The sequence below is a fragment of the Silene latifolia genome, chromosome 10, assembly GCF_048544455.1.
Source record: "Silene latifolia isolate original U9 population chromosome 10, ASM4854445v1, whole genome shotgun sequence".
In the NCBI taxonomy this organism is placed as follows: Eukaryota; Viridiplantae; Streptophyta; class Magnoliopsida; order Caryophyllales; family Caryophyllaceae; genus Silene; species Silene latifolia.
The window spans coordinates 28,578,791-28,602,702 of NC_133535.1; the positions used below are offsets into that span (position 1 = coordinate 28,578,791).

General features: G+C 39.7%; 1 pseudogene; it reads right to left on the bottom strand.

Annotated features, from left to right (window-relative positions):
* Positions 1 to 22,169, bottom strand: part of LOC141607355 (calcium-transporting ATPase 2, plasma membrane-type-like) — a 32,210-nt pseudogene extending 10,041 nt beyond the window's left edge.
* Between the last annotated feature and the right edge of the window lie 1,743 nt (positions 22,170 to 23,912).

Sequence of the window (23,912 nt, forward strand, 5' to 3'; positions counted from 1 at the left end):
ATGAACCTTCCTTTAGATCAACGTAAATTCCTTTCTTTTATCAAAGATCGAAAGATCGTCATTGACTATTCTGTTTCACAGGCGTGGGTGTACTCTTACTTTCCGGACCTCGCGCCCAAGAGGACGGAGCCGTTGGAGAGGGCCTATCCCGTGGTGAGGGATTGGGTCATGTGCCGGACGAAGAGCAAGCGTTCTTCTCACAACGTCTACCGGCGGGATGTGAACGCCCTTCACCGAGCAACGTGAGTATCCCATTTGTATTCATTCACATCTTTTCATATTTTGTTTTCAATTGATCATAGGAATGACCTTTGCCTTCATATTGTGACAAAGGTGCCCAGGACCTTGGGCGGAGTACGCTGGAGCGCCTCCCTTTGTTCTTTGAGACCCTTCGTCCTAGGAGTTCGAGTCGGCTGCTCGTTTGTGGACGTCGATGGGTCCCGTATGGTATCCGGGCGAGCGGTTAGCTCGTCGGTGCTTTCGGGCGCGTTGACGGTTCCCGTCGATCCTCCTAGGACGATGTTTAGGAGCCTTCGAGGCCGAGAGGGAGGCGGACCTGGCGGTGCCGGTGGCGACGACCTTCTTCTCCCCGAGGAGGATTACTCGGCGTTCCTTTACGGGAGGTTGGCCTATTGGCCGGTAGTGGTGAGTATCTTTTGTTTTCTTGTTGATTTGATTTCGAAAATTGCGACGAAAGATCATCGATTAACGAGAGTTGTTTTGTCCTTGTAGGAGGTTGAGGCGGCGGGCATCGAGCCCCCAGAGTACCCCGAGACCCTCGAGTACACCGACGCTCCGGGAGGACGACGATCTCTCGAGTTACGTGACTTTGACGTAGCCGTGACGGATCTTGGCCTAGATGACTGGCAAAGATCGATTCGGAGGGTGAGCTCCCATTTTGCATGGTTTTCGTGTAAGAACACGTTTGACTGAATTTGTTTAATTTGTTGAGAGTTTCCTTTTGAAATGCAGGTCGCGCCATCTCGGTTCGTGGCACTATGGAGGGTGGCCAACCGGCTACGAGCTACGGCCATTGAGGCACTCGTCGGTGGTCGAGGTCGTCAGGTATGAACCTTTGTACCCATTTTTCGATCTTCTTTTTTTTGAGTTTTGGTTTTCCAATTGAGTTGATTGACGTGAGCCAACTCGTTGCTGTTTGCAGGGTGACCGCGAGTCAGGACGAGAGTTGGCCCAGGCTCGGGAGGAGACGGCTCGTTTGTCGAGGGAGCTCGAGTTTCGGGATGCCGAGATCGCCGCTCTGATGGCGAGAGTTGCTGAGTTGGAGGGTGCCCAGCAGTAGCTTGTGTAGTTTTGTAGATTTGTACATTTTGATTTTGAAACATTTTTGGACTTGGTTCGGGGCGCGAGCCCCCAGTTTTCTTGGATTTGATTTGGTCGGGGCGCAAGCCCCCAGTTTGCTTGTACATCTGGACTTGTTCGGGGCGCGAGCCCCCAGTTTGCTTGTATATTTGCTTTTTGCTGTATATATGATGGCCTGAGTGCCTTTGCTGCTGGGTTGTTTGTTTGTACCTGCAGGTTAGTTCTTGAACAGGTTTGGTAGATAACGGTTTATGCCGTTATGCTGCCGAAATTTACATGGAAAATCACGCGATTCACACATTTTATATATACATATAAGGCCTTTAATTAGCGCACAATGAGACTCAAAAGAAACGCAAAATGCAAAAATTTTGCCGGAAATGAAATGACAAATGACCGGACGGTAGGGAGGGTTACCCCCAAAAAAAAAGAAAAATAGAAATTCATAAGTTAGAAAATGTAGCAAAAGAAATTAAGAAAATGAAATAAATATATGAAAGTTTGAATAATAAAAAGAATTAAATGGACAATTAAATACACAAATGTGATAAAATGGCGAAAATGTCAAAGTCGCCTCGGAATGCGTGCCCGCGAAATTAGGAAATCCCAAAACATGGTAAACTTCCGTAGTTTACCAAAATAAAATCCCATAGGAATAGGAAATCACGCGTGTTATAGAATTAGGAAAGATCCAAACGCGGAAATCACAGAGCGAGCACAGGGAAGAGGCGCAAGATGAGTCGCGTCCCTTTGAAGAGGCGCAAAGCAGTGCCGCGCCTGTTCCCGAGGGGGTTTGTTCTGACGGATTTTGGAAACAAAGAAATTAGTATAAATAGAAAGCGCCGAAGCTTTGAATCATATAATTCTTCCGTCTTTTCTTCGTCGCTTCTCCTAAAACTCCTATAATAAATTTTCAAGAGAAAATTATCATCATGAATACTTTAGAGGTTCGCTTGAAGGAATGGACTAATGAGTTTTCGAACACGGAAAAGCACGACATGGGTGCTTATAATCTTGGGTCTTTATTGAGTTTGAAACTCATCAAGGTGGTGAAACCGTTCTTAGATGCTTGCCTTGATTATTGGGATCCAAATTATCATGTATTCGCCTTTCCAGGAGGTGATATTTGTCCTTTTCCAGAGGAAATTGCTGCTATTGGCGGTTGGGACCCCGAACACTTACCTGCCATCCCTTCTACTGCTCAAGGGTATAAGAGTAAGTTCAGAGATTTGCTTGGACTGACTAGACTCGAGGTAGATCGTCTTGTTACCCCAAAAGGCGTGCGGATGTTGGATTTTATAGACCGATTCATCAACAGGGCCGACCCTACTGTCTCGTATGTTGCTAGAAGGAGAGCATTTGGCTTCTGTTTGTTGCATGTGTATGTCTTTCAGGGACATGTTGATGAGGACTTGAGAGGTGATCCTCGCCTTTTGAGCCTTATTGAGCAAATGGAGCTGCGCAGGAGCCCAGCTTGTCTGTGCTTAGGGGAGATCATTTTGGGTTTGGATGATAGGAAATCCAACCGCGATCTGCCGTTCTTGGGAAGTCCCGTTATCCTACAGGTAAAAGACACCTTCTTTTTCTCTCTTTTTTTTTTTTTTTTTTTTTTTTTTTTTTTTTTTTTTTTTTTTTTTTTTTTTTTTTTTTTTTTTCGTTTTTTGTTTGGTGTCTAATACCTGTCTTGGTAGGTTTGGCTCATGGAACGGCTCCGATTGCTTGAGCCCCCAGTTCATGCACTTTCCTATCATGCCCGTATGATTTTGATGAGGACGCGGCTGTACATGGTGGACTTCACCCGGGTCTGTGACTATTGGAAGAACAAGCTGAAAACTGATGACGGCCCTTTGATCAGGTGGGTTGTACCGTGGTGGCACCTCAAGTCTGTCACTGGGGTGTCTTCTTTAGATCCCACTAGGTCCGTGCGCATCCCTGGATTGGAGTTTATGGTGTGCATCTTTCCTGAGAGGTTGATGAGGCAAGTTGGGTTGAAGCAGATGATCCCTAGGCTTGACACCGTCCCGCAGACTGCTATGGCGTTGACTACCGAGAGCCGAAGAGAGTGGGCTATGAAATGGGCCCAGAGAAACATGTGGTTCCTGAGCTTCTCCTCCAATGCCTTGTGGGTGTCGGACTCTTATCTGAGGTGGAGGAAGGCTGCAACTTCGGAAGAGCGCGAAAGACTGAGGAAGCGCGAGCCCGTTGATTACAAGGTGCGCGAGGGAGAGAAAGAGAAAGAGAAGCATCTGACCGAAGGAGAAGAAGAAGCCGGCTTTCAAGTCATTCATCCTTCGAAGAAATCAAAGACTACTCCTGCCGCAGAGATGGTGGTTGACAAGAACGGGAGAGTCAGGCCTCGAGAAAGACCGTTGGTGATTAGGTCTGAAGTGGTGCAAGAGCGCCCGGCTCGAGGTCGTGACAAGAAATATGACAAGAACGACAAGGGCAAGGGAAAAATGGAGGAATAGCCCAAGTCTTAGTTATTTTTATTTGATTATTATTATTATTGTTGTAATAAAAAGGAGGGATTTTTAGAATCCTAGCCTATCTATTTTTATTATTTGTCGTACTATTATTATTAGAAATTGAATGAAATAAAAGAGGTTAAATGGTTATGAAACTGTTGGCATTTTCTTTAATTATTCTTGTCGAATTTCAGATGCGATGCAAATGTCCTTCTATTTACATTTATTTTATATATGATGGCGGGTTGAATCCCGTGAAGGATTGCCTACGTATTCACTTAAAGAAAGCGAAATCAAACCCTTGCGCGTAGTTCGAGTAAATGTAAAAGAATAATTGTTCGAAGCAAGAGCTTGTAATGAACATAGAAAATAAGCATGAGCTTTACTTACTCTGGAGGTGCGAATTTTAGTTTGTTTGATGATATGAGGATGACAAGTTTGCCAAGATGCAAGAGCATAGTGACATTCAAATGGGCCAGGGGCCGCTTATTTAGTGCCACAAGAGCGACACTTAGGCTTACGCGAGGCGCGTTTCTGTTCTATCCTAGGCATAGTACCGTTTCAGTTGGTCGAGATTTGTGGGGTTTGAAAACTCATTTCCATCCAGGTCTGTGATTCTAACCGCACCCCCTGGGAGTATGGATTTGACTAGATATGGTCCGGCCCAATTAGGTTTGAATTTCCCTCTCGGGTCGACAGGTAAAAGAGCTCTAACCGATTTGAGAACTAAATCTCCTTCTTTGATGTTTCTTGGCCTAACCCTCTTGTTGAAAGCTCGTTTGATACGTGCTTGATATGTTTGGACATTATGTAAGGCACGTAGCCTACGTTCATCCAGGAGGATGAGTTCTTCGTATCTATCCCTTTTCCAATCGGCTTCCGGGATTTGACTTTCTAGTAGAATACGCAAGGATGGTATCTCTAGCTCAACTGGTTGTACGGCTTCCATGCCGTAGGTCAAATAGAAAGGAGTAGCCCCAGTGGGCGTCCTGACTGATGTACGATACCCCCACAAAGCGAAGGGTATTTTGCTTGGCCAATCTCTATAATTGTCAGTCATCTTCTTGAGGATCGTGACGACATTTTTGTTAGCCGCCTCTACCGCGCCGTTAGTCTGTGGTCGATAGGGCGAGGAGTGATGATGCTTGATCTTGTACTTGGCTAGCAATTGTTCGGTTTCGGCTTGGAAGTGGGACCCATTATCGCTAATGATCTCATGCGGGCAACCATATCGACAGATGATGTTGTTTTGTATGAACTTTGCCACATTTTTAGCTGTAAGAGCGGTGTAGGAAGCCGCTTCTACCCACTTGGTGAAGTAGTCAATCGCTACTAGGATGAAACAAAGACCTCCTGTTCCTACCGGGGTTATTTTCCCAATTATATCAATTCCCCATGCGGAAAATGGCCAAGGAGATGTCATTGTATAGAGCAACGAAGGAGGGACGTGTTGTACGTTCCCGAAGATTTGACAGTTGTGGCAATGCCTCACATATTTGATGCAATCGGATTCCATTGTGGTCCAATAGTACCCTAGACGTGTGATTTTCTTTGCCATCATAGGCCCGCTCATGTGAGGACCGCATTCTCCGTCGTGGACTTCTTCCATTACTTTCCGTGCCTGTGAATGATCAAGGCAACGTAGGACTACACCAAGAGGTGTTCTTTTGTACAATTCTCCTTGCATCAGGACGTATTGGGAAGCTAGTAGGCGTATAGCTCGTTGTCCCCTTTTGTCCATTTCTGGCGGATAGGTACCGTTAAGCTTGAAATTTAGGATTGCTTGGAACCAGGGTTCTTGTGCGATTTCTTCTTCATCGGTAATTTGATGGACATACGCTGGCTCCGACCGTCGTTCAATACACAAAGGCATTTCCATCATGTAATCTGGCATGTTTATCAAAGATGCAAGTTTCGCAAGAGCGTCTGCAAATTGATTTTCCTCTCGAGGTAGGTGTAAGTAGGTTACATGATCAAAGAATTGAGCCACTTGGTCTATCCTGGCCTGATAGGGTGCAAGGCTTTCACTTCGGATTTTCCAGGATCCCGTAATTTGGTTGATGATCGTGACGAATCCCCATGCACTCGTAGGTTTTGATACCTAAACTAATCGCCGCTTGTAGTCCAATGAGACAAGCTTCATACTCCATGCAGCGTTGTTTGTCACCTCGAAGTCGAGTTTGACGGCAATCGGTGTATGCTCACCTTCAGGAGAAATGAGCAACACTCCTATCCCAAATCCTCTTAGGTTTGATGCTCCATCAAAGTATAGATCCCAAGATTCTACATCAGTCTGAAGTATATCCTCGTCGGGAAATGACCAAGTATCTATGGTTTGTGCGTCGTTGATGGGATTTTCTGCGAAGAATTCGGCGACGGCGCGACCCTTTATTACTTTCAGTGGCACATATTTGAGGTCAAATTCGGAGAGCATCATGGTCCATCTCGCCAGACGTCCGTTGAGAACGGGTTTCTCGAAGAGGTATTTGACTGGATCCATTTTGGAGAATATCTTGACAGAGTAGCTAAGCATGTAATGGCGTAGCTTCTTTGTTGCCCACACAAGAGCGAGGCATGTCTTTTCGAGTTGTGAATATTTGCATTCATATTCCAAGAACTTCTTACTTAGATAGTAAATAGCTCTTTCTTCACTTCCTACAGTTTGAGCTAGCATAGCACCCATGGCAGTTTCAGTTACTGTGAGATATAAACCAAGAGGTTGATCTCGTTGTGGTGGCATGAGCACTGGTGGTTTAGCCAATATCTCCTTGATTCGTCGAATGCCTTTTGACAATCGTCGTCCCACATGGTGTGGTCTGTTTTCTTGAGCTTCTTGAAGATAGGCTCGCAAATCATCGTAAGTTTCGATATGAATCGACTTATGTATTGCACTTTTCCCAGGAATCCTCTGACTTCTTTTTCTGTTTGAGGTTGTGGCATTTCGATCAGAGCTTTGATTTTGGAAGGATCTATTTCTATGCCTCGTTGGCTAACGACGTACCCTAGGAGTTTGCCAGATGTCACCCCGAATGTGCATTTTTGAGGGTTGAGTCTCATATTGTACTTCCGTAGCCTTGCGAAGAATTTGCGAAGGTTCGCAATATGTCCCTCTCTTTCCTTGGATTTGACAATCATGTCGTCTACATATACCTCGACTTCCTTATGCATCATGTCATGTAGAAGTGTAGTCGCGGTGCGTTGGTATGTAGCTCCGGCGTTGATCAATCCGAACGGCATTCTTGTATATAGCAATAGGTTCCCCATTGGGTGACGAACGCAGTCTTATGCATGTCTTCCATGGCCATTTTGATTTGGTTGTAACCCGCATATCCATCCATGAAGGATAGTAATGCATGGTCTGCAGTATTGTCTACCAATATGTCGATGTGAGGTAGAGGGAAGTCGTCTTTTGGGCTTGCTTTGTTCAAATCCCTAAAGTCAACGCAAACTCGGATTCTCCCATCCTTTTTGGGCACGGGTACTATGTTAGCTACCCAAATCGTAATACTCGGAAACTTTGATGAACCCGGCTTTGAATTGTTTGTCAACTTCTTCCTTAATCTTTAGAGCCCACTCTGTTCTCATTCGTCGAAGCTTCATTTCACGGTTTGAAACCTGGCTTAATCGGGATTCTATGTTCGGCGATATCCCTGTCGATCCCTGGCATGTCTTTGTAGGACCAAGCGAAAACGTCTTTGAATTCATTTAGGAGGTCTATGAAATCGGTTCTTTCGGTTGAGCTCAAGGTAGTCCCTATCCTAAGTTCTTTGGGTTCTAGTTCGGTTCCAACATTGATGGGTTCGGTGTCCTCAATTACAGGTCCCCCTTCCCCTTCCTGTAGTATTTCTTTGGCTACGTAGGAGGTATTTCGGTCGAGTCCGGGTCTTGGTCATCCTCGGTATCATCATAAACAGAATGCACTCAAGATAACGCAAAGAGTAACGAACCGATTTATTCATATTAAGATTTGAGTAAAGTTGAAACAAAGAAGCCAACTGATCCAAGGATAGTGGCGGCAAAGGGACAGTAATTGGGGCATTTCCCGAACTACTGTGACTACTCGAAAATAAGCTAGGAGAAACGAGGGGAGTGGGGATGACGACAGGAGTAGACTCTCTAATGACTCCTCTAGACTCTGACTCTGACTCCGACTCCGACTCTGATTCGAATTCGTCGTCTTCTGGTTCTTCTTTGAACATCTCTCCTTCTCCAGTGGTGAGCTTGAAGAGTCTTCCTTGACTGTTGGTCCATTTGATTGATTTTCTCCACCCTTTCTGCTGCTTGGTGTCGATTTCTGTGATCAAAGCGGTGGGGTTGAAGCGATCGTCTTGAAGTATCGTAGTAATGATCTCATCTGCGCGCCCTAACAAATCGGTCCTCTCCAAACAGGAGGCTAACAGCTTGTTCGTCTAAGCAAGGTGCTTGACGGGTTTTGACGGTAGGAACCGTTTCTGGAGGGATGAAGTAGCAATCGTGAAAGATCTCGATTCCGGCTAACTTCTTTTCGAGGTAATGCCAAGGTTCGGGAAATCCATGAAAGAGTTCCGAACTTCCTTCCTGAACGAAGTATCCATTCAAGGTAGGGAGATATGGCCTCATTTGGACTCCCACATACTTGCGGTTTTGGACTTGGGCGAGCATTTCGAGAACTTCTTCTGTTGTGGGTTTGTACCCTAGTCCAAGTGGTATTCTCGATGAGTTGCCTTTCTTGTATGGCGCGAAGGTGTTTTTCCGAACTGGGTTCAAGGGCATTCCAGGGAAGTATCCCTGGTTTTTGAGAATGTGGTTGACCACCAAGTTGGAGTAGGGATTATAGTACAAGGGTGCCAACTCACTTTCTATGACATTTACACTTTGGAAGCCCCCAAGTTCGTATATGGGATCCGCAAGGACTTGATTATTCGATTGCTTCTCGATTATGGCCTTAATGGGTGACGAAGTGATTGTCACAACTTTGCCATTTAGTGGGATCTTGATCTTTTGATGAAGGGTGGATGTTACTGCTTTAGAAGCATGAATCCAAGGCCTTCCCAGAAGTATGTTGAATGAAGCTTCGATGTCCACTATTTGGAAGTTAACCTTTCGTTCGATTGGTCCCGTTGCTATGGTTAGGTTAGCAAGTCCTACCACTTTTCGTCGTGTACCGTCATATGCACGTACACCTTGATTTGTAGGAGTCCAGTCCGACTCTCTCATGCCTAGTTTGTGTGCCGTTTTGAGGGGTATGACGTTGACCGCGGAGCCATCATCTACCAAGGTCATTGGCACATTCTTCTTTAGACAGATGACGGTGATGTATAGAGCAAGGTTGTGACTGGCGCCAAAAGGTGGCAAGTCTTCATCCGAGAAAGTAACAGGGTTACTTAGTTTCGGGGATTCTTGGAAGACCAAGTTGACTATATCTTCGGGAGTAGAGTTATGTGCCACATTCAATTTGGCCAAGGCTTGCAGTAAAGCTTGGCGGTGTGGAAATGAGCTCGCCACTAGTTGCCAGACCGAAAGATCAGCCTTGGTTTTTTGTAATTGCTTGAGCAAATGATCAGTGGGGTCGTCTTCGTTGTCATTTGGTGTGATGACATTGGTGGGACCGTTTTGAGTAGTGCTTTGGTATGGACGACCCGAGCGAGTTAGGTGATCCACATCTTGGTCTTCGCCATTTTGGACTACTTCCTTGACTAAAGAGTTTTCAATGAGATATTCGTCTTCATCGTCATCGGCCCAAACTCCATTGATTGCGGCTAGTTCCCTCATCCTCATGATGTCACTTTCTAGTTGTATGATTTGATCGACTAGTTTATCGACCACGGTGATGACTTCTTGCATAGTAGCATTTTGAGAGAAGATCAATGGTACGCGTTCTTTAGGTGTTGCATTGGGATCGCGCAAGATCATTACCATGCTTTCTAATTCCCACACTTGTCTATCTACACTCCTTGCCCAGGCGATGAAGTCGGAAATGGTAGGGGAGATGGTAGAGTAGAGTCTTTCTTTCTCAATTGCCTGAATTTCGTCCTCGGCGGGAGAAATGAGATGTGAGCAATCTAAGGTAGATTCATCACTTGTAATCACTAGAACTCCAAGAGGATTCTGAGTGTTATTAGGCTTACCTCCTGGTGGAATTGGAAGTCGACCATCTTCGATCATATCTTGAAGCACGTGTTTCAACTTGTAGCATTTTTCGGTGTCGTGCCCCTTACCCCTATGGTATTCACAGTAGGAATTTTCGTCCCAGAATTTGGACTTCCTTTCGGGCTCGGGAGTAGGTCCAATGGGTTGGAGTTTGCCTTGCTTCACTAGCCTTTTTAGAGCATTGGAGTATGTATCCCCAAGGTTTGTGAACTTCCTTGGTGGGCTAGTTTTCTTGGATGGTTCGAGAAGGTTAACTTCGTCGGTCTTGCTAGTAGAGCCATATGAACGACTCGTGGACCCTTGATATCCTCGACCTACCGTTTTGGACAAGAGTCCTTTGCGGATGTCATCTCCAATTCGTGTCCCTAACACGGTTAAGTCTTTGAAAGTCTTGATGTTTTGATATCTCAAATGGTTGGCATATATGGGCTTGAGATTGTCCACGAATTTCTCCACAAGAGTGGCCTCATCCGGGCGTTCTACTAGTTGAGTACTAGTCTTCCTCCACCTACTTAGAAAGTCGGTGAATCCTTCTTTGTCATTCTGGGTAAGAACCTCTAGAGTGCGCATATTGACTTGGATCTCGGCATTATCCGCGTATTGTTTTGAGAATTCGATCGCGGCGTCCTCCCAAGTAGCGACCTTTTTGTGATCTAAAGTGTAGAACCATTGCTTTGGGATGGTGTCGAGAGATGAAGGAAAGATCCTTAAGAACATCTCGGGTTTGATGCCTTTGATAGACATGTAATCCTTGAAGGCACGGATATGGTTCAAAGGGTTCTCATGTCCCTTGAACTTAGGGATATCCGTCATGCTAAAGTTAGTGGGCAATTTGGAATTGACGGCTTCATACTTACGATTGTTCTCCCTGTAAATGTCATCTCCTTTAAGGTACATCAATTGCTCCTCTAGGTATTGGAGCCTTTTCTCTCACTGCGGTCGTCCCCATGAGAGGGTTCTCATCCTTAGACTCGTCATCGGAAAATTGTAGTACTTCACCTTTAATGGGAGGCAACCTTCCCTCTACGTCAAAGATACGGCCCTCGATGAGCTCGAGGCGGTCATAGGTTTGGTTTTGGGTAACTTGCATTTGGGCTAGCGCGGCTAGGATTCGATCATTACTTTCCTGAATTTGCTGGAGGCTCGTATCATCACTTGACCCAGGCATCTTGAAAACTGAGTAAGAGATCGGCGACGAATCAAAACACAATCGACCATTCTATCACACTTGCTAAAAGAGGAAAAGTTTTGACTCGTGAAGTGGGTGTGTGCCACTTGTGTTGAGTGAGTTTTGAAGAAAGACAAGGTCTTTTGAAAATGTGTGTCCTAGCCAACTGTAGTGTAGTTGTAGGAGTGGACTCGAAGTGAGGTTTTGAAATGGGCTTGTGGCCCGAATTTTGACACGACAAACGGACAGAGTTTTGACCGGATTTTGCGCTAATTGAAGGCCTTTATTTCGAAATTCTTGATTTGAAATTGGGTTTTGATTTTTGAAAATTTGTCACGGTTTTGTCTAGAAATGGTGATCATGTAGAGTTTTACACATTTATACAAGCATTATAACGGGATGCTGAGTGCTTTTAGAAGGGTTTTGGTTTAAAGGGTGGGTTGCCATACCGAACCATCAAACCCGAAGTCTGTGGAGAGGCTCGTGCCAAACAAGAGTAAGGCCGATTCCTAGTCCATTTCCTCAAGTGGTGAAGGCCCTTGATACAAACAAGAGTAAGCATCATGGTATGGATGACGTCAACCGCTATCCATCCTTAGGCCCAAATAAGAATTAGGACCGTTTAGACGGGACGATTGGTCGAATAGGTTGGGTTGGGCCTAGGAAGGCCGAATTAAACGGTCTAGGAAGACCGAGTTATGAAAACCGACAATTGTCTTGCACAAACTTATTCCCTAACCTTGTTCAAGTTTCACCCTAGCTACACGTAAGTGTATAATCCCAGTAGTCGCCAAACCGTGACGGGGCCGCCGGGGCGCGCTTGGGAGTGAAGGGGCTCGAAAACAAGCGTTTGCATTTTGTATGGAGTCGCCACCAATTTTTATGGGAAATTGGAACCGTTCGAATACCTCATGTCATGTCAAGACACAAAGTAGTGACATGAACACTAAGCAATCGTTACCCTTAGCATTCTATGTCTAGAATGACTCTCGTGGATGCCAATGAACACGGGTGCTCACAGAGATCTGGAGTAAGGGGTGAGGGTACGTATTAGGAAGCTCTTTTGATCGAACACCTAATCCCGCCCGCCTCGATAGCGGCCTCTACTAATGATTATGGAGTTTATTCGTACTTGATATATCGTCGGCTATATGCATGCAATGCAACATCCAATAGATTAATCCTAACATGTGAAATTAGCTAAGTCGATGAACAATTAATTAGGCAAACAATTGGGTCAAAGTAGGATTTTAATGCTCGTTTACATGCGAAGCGTACAAAACAATGAAAGGAATACAATAAATATAACTAGGATAAAAAGAATTACATTAATTACAACGGATTAGGCGATTTATGTCGAAAGTACCGCTAAAACGGATGATTTGATAAAAAAGGAATAAAGGAATAAAACAACAAATTAACGAACAGGAATTAGCGATATTACGAATATTAGTTAATTGATACGTAAACTAATTAATATAGGTCAAGGCAGAAAAGGAGTTCAGGGACAGAAGTCGTCCCGAACAAAGCAAGCAGAGACATCGCGCGCCCTTTGGAAGAGGCGCGGCGATTCTTTGCGTCATTCCTCCAAGGACGAACTCTGGCTGTGAAGCCAAAACTGCAATTGTTAACATTAATTGGCGAATTTAAGGGATTGGTTTAGATTATGTACTCGGATGAAAGTGATTTACAGATTATTTACATGTGATTGAGGTCATAAAACAGCAGAACATGGATGAAGACGGAATTAAAGACAGATTAAACATGTGAAGGGTCGATGTTAATGAACGAATCAATCAAGCGAATAATTAACTAAACCTGATGAATTGATGGCGGATTAACAATGAACATGGTGAAAAATATATCAACAATGAATCCTTAAAACTCAACATGAACGAATTGAATCCCTAGAACTTGAATTGAATATTATTAGTGACGAAAACCCGCAAATATGAATTACTTGGGATTTAAGTCGGATTAGATGGATTAAACATGTGAATGAATGATGAAATATATGATACAATATACATGCTAATTATTATGATTTTATGACGGAGAATTAACAGATTTAACAAACAAAACAAATAAATTTGATACGAATTGCGAGGACGGAGGAAGAAGAAAAGAAGCGAGAATCTGCGGCAGCCTCACAAAGAGGCGCAGCGATTCTTGCTGCGCTCCTTTGAAGAGGCGCGCGATTCTTTGCGTCTTTTCTCTCGATCGTCTGTCTCATCGAAATCCGCAAAACAGGTTTTAAAGACGGTTTTAGAAATCAGTTTTAATGCAATGCTTTCGACATAAACCTTACAATTGTTAAAAATACAATAAATAAATAAGGATTAATACACCCTCAGACTTACATGTTGACGGAACGAGAAGAACTAAGAAGATCGATTAGTGATGCTCGACGCGAATGCAAGGAAAGAGTGCCCTCGAAAGAGGAAAACGATTTAACAAGTTAATTAATTAGATTGATTGAGTGTAGTGGTCAAATTGGTCGGTCATGCAACGGAGAGGCTGGTACCCGGAAAGATCCGAGCTTACGTGGTCGGAAGTCCAAGCACGTAGGCGCCAATTAGTAAGAACGAAGTCTAGAATGCAAAGGGAGAAGAGAAGGGCGGACACTCGCGTGAGAAATATGAGGAACGAAAGCTCCTATTTATACTAATCACGCGGCGGAATAGGGTTTCGGAGACTCTTTGGAAGTGAATCTCGGAAAGATATAAAAAAGATACGTAAATCATGCAAAGAAGGGCCTGGGAAGAGGCGCAGCAGCCACTGCGTCTCTTGGAAGAGGCGCAAAGACTTGTCGCGTCTGTTCCCGTGAGGTTTCCTCCGCTAAGAAAGATTTCCGCGTTTTAGTTATGGTAGGACGGATTTAATTTGATTATCTTTTGAATATTACGGGATATTATTTGCCAAAAGATAAAATTTGGTGAATATGGAATAGAAATATCCGGAACATTCCAGAACATTCCGACTCGGGATTTAACAAATATCGAAAAATGGAGACGGTTTTTGACCGGACTCAAATGTACTCTAATTACTGCCAAAACGACCGTATCGGCACGTAGATGACAACTAAGAGGTTGACATTTATATTTGAGCAATCACTTGACGATAATCTTACGAACTGTCACTAATCGTTCCGCGAATCAAACATGCGGCCCAATCATCACCGGGTGGTTTGCGAGGGGTGCAGAAACGAGGTGTCTACACTTAGCTGTCGTGCATAGCTTATTTGCAATACCATTGGCTCCACCATGTGCAGTTACCTTCTTTAGATCATGACCCTCGACAATGGAACTCAATTCGCCAGGACATATATCATATCCTGCTGCTTTCACTTCCACGGGTACCACATACTCGCTTGACGTAAAACCTTGAATAAACTGAAATGCGGCTTTCGACAGTAGAACAGCAATTCTCAATTTCTCCTGATTAGTCATAGCAGCCGCCTCGTAACGTTTAGAAAGGTTGGCAGTGAACCAAAAACGGCATTTGAGGTTTTTGACGACGCCACAAAGCTTGCGCCATTCTTCCAATACTTAGTCAGACGATCCTTTTGGTTTTACTTTCTCCATTATATTTTTTTAGAACTATAGCAATAAGAACAAAGCATGTTGAAAAATTATAAATGAGAAAAACTTAAAAACGAATATTTTACCTCTGAGACAATATTGGCCAAGGCAGCGACAAACAGGAGCTCCCTTCTACCCCGAAATCTCACAAATACAATTGATCCTAATCGGGAAATTATTTGAATGAGGGATATAGTTAAAGAAGGGGTAAATAATGCTTTGGAGGAAAGTTCAGCAGAACTGAAGAGTAGAGGTCCATAGAATTGAAGTACCCCAACCACTGAAAAAATCGGTATCATACCTGAAATGGTTTTGATAATTAGAAATGGGATGTTTGCCCGTTTTATCAAATAGGAAAATGAAGCTGCTTTTTTTTTATCTTTTTGATGTTGGGACTTCAATTAGAAAAAGTGAAACTGTGAAAATCAAAATCAACAAGGCTCCCAATCCCCCATATGCAACCCTCCAAGCCCATGTTTGATGTTTAATAGTTGAAACGACAACTATACTAGGCATAAAACCCCCTAACCATGAACCTAGGTGATAGAATATGGAAAATTGGTCTAGTGAGTTTCGGGAGAGAAGAAGCGGAAACACCTGTCAAACATATTATAAAGCATAAGTAAACAAAATAGAGTTACCTACAATATTAATGAAAAACAAAATCGCAAAAGTTAGGGATGTAATTATCAGTCGTTTTGTATGAATGTCCCGTATGAAATTTCTACGTTAGGGATGTAAATGTAAAACCGAATCTAACCAAGTACAGTCGTATTATCCCTCGCAAACTAAGAGGGCTTGTAAGAAAAAAAACGGCATATATTGTAGATATATTGCCACAATATATTTGTATTTATCACAATTTACTAAAATTTTGCCACGATAATATTCGCATAAAATGTGTTTTTTCGACGGTAATGAAAATGTGACCAGGTTTGCTTCCCTCTTATATTATAGGATATATTATTAGTTTTTGTTTTGGTTCTCCTACCCAAACCAAGCAAAATTGAGATTGTCAGGCTTGGAGTTCCCATTGGTTTTGGAAGAGATGGGTAAGAACCACTACTATATACAAATTTGTCTAGTCTTTGTATTCGGTTATAAGTTATATAAGAAATAGTATAGATTTGACTTATTATGGATTTATTTGTACAATGTTTGTAATTCTTTTTTTAATCAATGAAAAGGTCATTATTCCTATCTAAATAGGGTTCTGAGTTATGCATTTCAATTTGATGCAATTTTTTTTTCATTTGTGTTATTAGTTGTTTTCTACAAATGTCTTATACGCAATTTCTAGGCGAGGGTTTAAATGAGCTAGGCCAGCTAAACAAGGACTCGGAATCGGCTATGTCAGACCTTTCATCTTCACCCCTTTGTTCACTCACTCTTTTGTCCGTGCTTTTCTTTTGTAGAAATTATAAGTATGAATTACTGTGTATCTTTGTAGTTTGAATTTTAATCTCTTACACTATGTTTGACTTGGTAACTGTGAGTATGGTGGTTGCTTATTCTCTAAAACTGTGTAAAGGTGGGTTTCGCTTGTTATCGGCTAGAAAAGTTCGCGTTCATGATAAGTCTGATGTTTGTGCCTATTAAGAATGTAAATTTTCATCGTCACTTTTAGGACAACAACTGACCTTATGCTGGTGGCCCTTTCTCTCAATTTTTACATTATGCCTCCCTGATTCATTTCCTAGTTTATTTAGTCAGTTGGCCTTCTGGCAGGCATTACTCGTGGTCGTCACGATAATTATCAACTCCTAAACCATCATTTATATATAACCCTTGTCTGAGACTTATCCATTGGCTATGCAACCACTCCTTTTCGCAAACACCGATGTTGGGACTTGATTATAGCATTCCAAGGCGGCCGTCTTTGGGGATGCCGAAATTGCAGACAGGTCCTCATGGCCCATTAATGGTTGCTAGAGAATAGTCTCTTAAACTAAGTTGGGGTTGAGTTCACCACTCACAATAACCTTAGTCGGCACAATCACAGTCATCAAATGTCTTTACCATGGACAGATGTTAATCCATTGATATAGTCAAACTGTGTTGGGTTAATTAGATCGTTTTAGTTCAATAAACTTACTAAAATATCCGGTTTTGATCATGAATCATTGTATACGCCAGTTATTCCGTTTTTGTTGTAAAATTGGTTAATTGCAATTATCTTTGGCTTTTATGTCTTGAGGTTTGTGTAAGTGTATTATGTTGGTGACTTGAGTAGAAGAATTCATTTTGTCAAAGCCAAGTTAAAGAGATCGAGATGATGATATGTCAAAGTCAAGGGGTTAATCCCGAGCCATGGTAAACCAAGGCGAAAAAAGTAAGCCAAAGGAATAAGTGCAAAGTCAAAGAAGTAAGAGGAAGAATTGAAACCGTGGCATGCACAAACAAAAGCCAAAATGAAGAATTGAAAACTCGATTTCACAAGGGTCAACTTCAAACGAGTATATCTCAAGTTACATAGCTTGTATCGACTCAAGGATAAATGTAGGTGAAAGCTTGTGATCTTAGCGTTCCAACGGCAGGTCCTACGCCTTATTTGGCCAAGAAACGAAGAAGATATGGCTTTCGTAAGATTATGCCGCAGACTGAAACCGCGGCCAGCGCTCTATACCCTAACCTCCTTACCATAAAAAATTAGCTTGCTTTTGAATAATCTTGTAGTGAGAAAAACGTAATCTTTCCTTATTTATGCTAATATTTCCTTAATTAAGTGAGTTATAATCAAATTATCAAAGGCTAAGCTTACATTCTTGGTGTAATTTGAACATGTATTTCAATTCTTAAAGCTTTGTAAGATTATCTACTCTTCCTAATTCTTAATTGTTGCATTTCTCTTTAATTTTTTTTATCATGTTTGATTAATGTATGGTAGGAATAGCTAACCTTTCATGCTCTTCATTGAACTATTGCAATTAGTAGAATTTGCACGTTAGGTTTTGAATAGTTGTATTAAAACTTTTAAAAGACTAACTAATTTTGTGACCCGTGAAATTTACATGTTTTATTTTTGTTTTGCTACTTTTTAAACTCTAACGGTGCAACTTTATAATAATAATAAGAAGTAGAAGAGAAATCATGTATCAAGTCATCACTAAAAGAAATACCAGACAACTACGGAGTATTTTTTAGCAAACAATATATAGTAAATCACTGTGTATGTATTTTGTTCAAAGTAATCAATAATTTTCAAAAAAACAGTAGGTCGGTAAATAAAAACTCTAAAGGTGACTTAACTAAAAAGGTTAAAACAACAAATGAAAGAATTGAGCAAGAAAATTTCTCATGCAGTAAAGTACAACTACCTTACTAAAACCACATATATAAAGGATAATGTAAAACAAATAACCCATAATCTTAACAACAAAAATATTCAAATTCATGGATTATACAACCAATTCTATATGTTGTACAGTGTAGAATATGAGCTTTGTGATAAAATATCCGAGCTTTATGTTAAATAATATGAGATTTATTAGAAAGTATTAAACTCATCCATTTACACATTAAAAACATAAACTTTGAATTAGCTCAGAAAAAATATATATAAGCTCGAATTTTTATACCTTGGTTGTACAATGCTTATGGTACAACAGGATGCATAATCCTATTTGTGAAAATATTCTAGTAGTTCCAAGACTATACAACTGGATGTACAATGTTATTGTACATCCGAGGTTATTTTAGTCTTTTTTCAAATACTTTTGCAAACAAAAAAAAAAAAAAAAAAAAAGCAACATAGTCCAATTTTCAATCCAATCCCCCTTCTCTCTCTAACTCCTTCTATATTTTTCTAACTCCCTTCTTCATCTTCCTCCATTATCCAGTTAATGAATCATCTTCTCCCTTTAACTATTATAATTAATTGACTATGTGGAACAAATCATATGGCGTGACTCGTGAGCACCATCTTGAAGAAATTTTTTTATCCAAAATTTTTAATGCATGAAAATAGTTGAATCTCGTATTATTTTTACATTAACTCGTATTCTTATCTTAATAGCTCGTATTCTTATGTGCTCATGATCCTTTTAAACTCGTATTCTTTTACATTAGCTCGTATTCTTATCTTAATAGCTCGTATTCTTATGTGCTCGTATTTTAAAGCTCGTGATCCTTTTAAGCTCGTATTCTTTTTAAATTAGCTCGTATTCTTATGTGCTCATGATCCTTTTAAACTCGTATTCTTATTACATTAGCTCGTATTCTTATCTTAATAGCTCGTATTCTTATGTGCTCGTATTTTTAAGCTCTTGATCCTTTTAAGCTCGTATTCTTTTTAAATTAGCTCGTATTCTTATCTTAATAGCTCGTATCCTTATGTGCTCGTAATTTTAAATTCGTGATCCTTTTAAGCTCGTATTCTTTTTTCATTAACTCGTATTCTTATTTTAATAGCTCGTATTCTTATGTGCTCGCATTTTTTTAGCTCGTATTATTTTAATAATAGTTCGTATAATTGGTGCAGAAATTTATCTCAAAGTATTGTTAGATGCATTTTTCCTTCTTGATGATGACGTAAATTGCTTCTCGTTCACCGAAATATTGTTAGATGCGTTTTTCCTGCTTGATGATGATGTCAATTGCTTTCCTTTCACCGTTTTAGAATGAGAATTATAGAGAATGGAGATTTGTCGACTGCCATTTAAGAGAAATTTAAAGAACGGAAAGATGAGGGTTTGTCGACTGAAGAGAAATCAGAATTAGGGAAAAAAGGAGATGCGTAGAATTTTTTTTAATTTTATTAGGCTTAGGTAGTTTAATATAAAATATATGGGCATGTTGTGCAATGCTACTGTACAACAGGTTGTAGGATCCTATTTGTGATACTCCACCAGTCCACCATTTATATTGATAAGGCAATACAAACACTAAAATTTTCATAACATGATTATAAGATTGTAAGGAAACATCGGCAAGATCACTTTGTGGTTCATTTTAAATTATTATATTCCAAAAACTCCCATATTCCGAAGTTTTGTTTCAAACTTGCTCTGTATGTATATGGACATCTTGCTTTTGGAACTCTTCGTCCTTCGTCGAAGAAGCTACAAATGTCTGTTCTTCTACCAAGTGAATGTTATAACAAAGTAATCATTTTTATTCAAAAATAAATAGATATATCAACAAAGTACATGTAAAATATTCAAATACACACACACACACACACTATGTAGTTGCTTTTCTACAACTGGCTAATAATCACTAAGTACTCTGCACAACAAAACCAACATAGATCAGGAATCGCTTACAAGGTGATATAAGGAGTATATAATAAACCTTCAAACTCTAGCCCACCTACTCCAATCATTATTATAAAGTTAATTCACAATCTATCTATCTATCTATATAAACGTATAATAGAGAACCACTGCTACGTGTCAATCCCACGTTCACTATTTAGTTTAGTTTTCCCGCCCAACTTCACAAATTGTAAACCCAAATCCTTTTTCATTCTTTTCAAAAATTATACATGAACATTCATAAAATGTACAGATCCACCAAATTTGCTAATACCATCTAATTTATATAATTAATGAAACTTGCCTAAGTTATGTCTATTATTTTTATTAATCAAAGTAAAAAAAATACAACTTTTAGGTTTCAGAAATAATAAGTATCATTTTGAAGTGAAATTCTAAATTGGCAAATCTTACTTAACTAATGTCCAATAGGTATACATAGTAATTGTATTAATAGTGATATTTTTACCTTTTATATTGCAAAGAGCCAAACATATTCTTAAAAGTTGGTCCCTTGAAAACTTTATTAGAAAAATAATTATAATTTGAAATAAAAATGTTACTAAAAGTAGTAAATTGGATATGTATTATGAAAATATTATAAAATAAATACGATTATTATGAAAATATGTATCAAAGAAGAAGAGTTATGTTCAGTTCGTGTTAATAATAAAAGGTTCAAAAGAAAGAGTTATGTTCAGTTCGTGTTAATAATAAAAGGTTATAAAATTACATATAGAGGTACTGTGACACCCCGCGATAACGCTGAAAATATAACTAATAAATTTAAGCGGAAATCATGAGATTTTTAAAAATCTTTTATTACTAGTTAAAGCATAACATGCGGGAGTCACTAATAAAATGAAACAAGTGCAACGATAAGCATGTGACTCAATCCGAGGTACTTGGCAAATTCCTTTGGAAATTTCTAGTATTATCAAGGATTTGAAATTAGACCTTCATTTTTTCGATGAACTGATAATTAAACATTGCTTTCGTGAAGTCAGCAAGGTTGTTGACTTCATGGCTTTTATTTGACATTCATGTCCAAGACTTTCGAGGTGGTTTGATAGCCGGTGACTTCAACTTACCCCCCTCATTCGAAAAGAAGAGATATGTTGGTCCTACCCTAGAGGATCAACCTAGTTTTCTTACCTAACCAAAAAAAAAAGTGCAACGATAAGCAAACTTAGGTTATTTTACACCAAGCCTAGCAAAAATAGGGGGAACAGATATCCCACGAATAACAAGTCTAAAAGGTGAGTCTAAGCATAACGATAGACAAAAATACAACGGTCAAGGTACTCGCTAGCCCACACATGTCTTCACCCTATAAATGCACCAGCTAATACCTGTCATTCATATCAACATGAATGCCACAGTCATGGGGAGTAACTTAAGGTTCTCCTAGTCACATTATATTAAAATGAACATAACAAAGAACTAAAATAAGCAAGGCATAATAAATACGGGATACGATTCACTTGAACAAATAAGCATGGGATCATTCATGTTAGAATAATAAGAGAAAGCCAGATAGAATAGAAAATGAGCATATGCAACTATCCAAATTATTAAAGACTAGTACTTAAGTCATGTGAGCTAGATAAACGAGTGGTCAATTATAACAACCCAACCCACCACCGTCATAACACAACCCCAATAAGATGAGGAGTGCACTTTAGGGCCAATTATTTGTCTTCACTTAAACCCAAAAGTACAAGGCCTTGTTACTAAGTGGTTTATGGAATCCTTTATAAACATATCACAAGCTCCATATTTTCCCGATGTAGGACACCTTACTCTCAATCATCTCTTTGGGGTGTTACAAACTCCCCCACTTAAATAACAGAACGTCCTCGTTGTACTCGGAGGCTGACCGCAGCCAAGCCCAGAATCCTCCCCCGCTAGGTGGGTGACCCGGGTACTCGTGACCAAAGCTCACCACATGGTCACAATCTGACTCTGATACCATTTATAACAACCTAACCCACCACCGTCGTAAAACAACCCCAATAAGATGAGGAGAACTTTTGGGCCAATTATTTGTCCTCACTTAAGCCCAAAAGTACAAGACTTTGTTACTAACTGGTGTATGGAATCCTTTATAAATATATCACATGCTCCATATTTTCCCGATATGGGACAACTTACTCTCAATCATGTCTTTAGGGTGTTACATCAATCATCGCAATACATATAGATGAAAACCATAGCCATTACTTTGGAAATCTTCTAGCAAATATTGCATGGGACGTGGCTATTAACATCATATGCGTAATCATCACTTGCATCTCACCATAAGAACGGATAGGAGGATCAATCCCGTCGATCATATCGCAACTAGAAGGCTTGTATTTTATTTTGTCAAATAGGAATTCGTTTGGGTGATATAATCATTTTTATGCTTTAATCGTTGTTTTGGGTATTAGGATTTTTAATTCGATTTTTATTTTTATTTTTTTGGAGAAAATTTTATTTATGGAGTTTATATTTGATTTTATGCTATCATGAATTTTTGTGGTATTTTTTCGGATTTAAGTATTTATTTTGCATTTTATGATGTTTATACGGTTTATGCGATATTAGTAATGCTGAACTATTTTAATTCGATTTAAAATACCAAATCTTAATGTTAATTCTCAAAAATTTAATATGTGGCTGAGACACTGTAAATTTAGGTGTGTGTACAGTTTTATGTTGTGAAACATTGTTTTGGATTTTATAGGCATTTTACAAGTTTTTGTGAAAACCGTTATGAAGTCTGTCAATTCTGTCAGGCAGTTTGTAAAATGCATTTCGTCTGTTTAAGTTGCTCAAACAAGAAAATTTAAAAAAGAGACTCTATATATTTTAAGTATAGATTACCTCTGTAAAATTTCACTAGTTTCCGATGTATAGTTTTCTCAGAATAAATTGTTTGTGAACATATCGCCTATAAACTAAAAATCTGTCACTAGTAAAAAGAATGATTTTTAATATAACTTTAACTTATTCTACAGTAGCTAATCCTTTTTTTACATAAACTTTGAGGTGTCTAGTTAGTCTTAAAATTTTACTTTGCCTTAGTATGGCTTCTAAAAATTGATTTATGAACTGAAACATTTTCGGTGTCGTTTTCTGACAGCTTTTATAAATAAATTTTTAGACCCCTGATACTTTCGTTTTCTGAAGTTGACAAAAAATGAAAGTTGTAGATAAGAGTCACTTGAAACCAGAAAAATTAGCCTTGTGTCATTTTGATTTTTATGTATTTAATTATGAAATAGTTTTGTGACCCGTGGAAAATCACGGGTGTCATTTAAAGTTATGTTTTCAAGACTTTTTTTATCTATTGTACATCATTTTACATCAATTCATGCTGGTGATTTAGTGAGCACCGAGTGATAATATTTGGTGTCGTATTAATGTTAATAGGTTCATCTAGTAAGATCTAAATAAACACACACTAATGAAAGTATGAATACAATTATACATAAGCCAACTAATTAGTGAGGTAACATACCAATCAATTGAGCGTTAAATGATACATGATACGGATTTAGTAAATAATCAAATTATTTCCATGGCCTTTGTCTCTTCGATTTCTAGAGCCATAATGGCCCCAAATTATTGTCATGTATTGGTTAAATTAGAAAATCTTCGAAAAAAAAATCTAGAAAAAATTTGAGAAACATGCTAACTCATAAAAATCCACATATTTGTAAGTTGTCATTTTTCATGTATTGATATCCCCGTAAAATCCAATAAAACATTATCAAATGAGAGTAAATGATTATAATCGAAATTAAAAAAGAACATGAGAAAAACAAATGATCTTTAGGATGATAAAAAAAATGCATGTCTATTGTTATGCTTATGGAATAAACATTATCATCTCGAGATAAAAAAAAAAAGTATCATAAAAGTTTTCAAGGTAAACTAAAAATATGAATCATTATAAGGAAACTTGAGAAATGAGTTATGGAGAAAGAAGATGAAAAGTGTAGTTAAA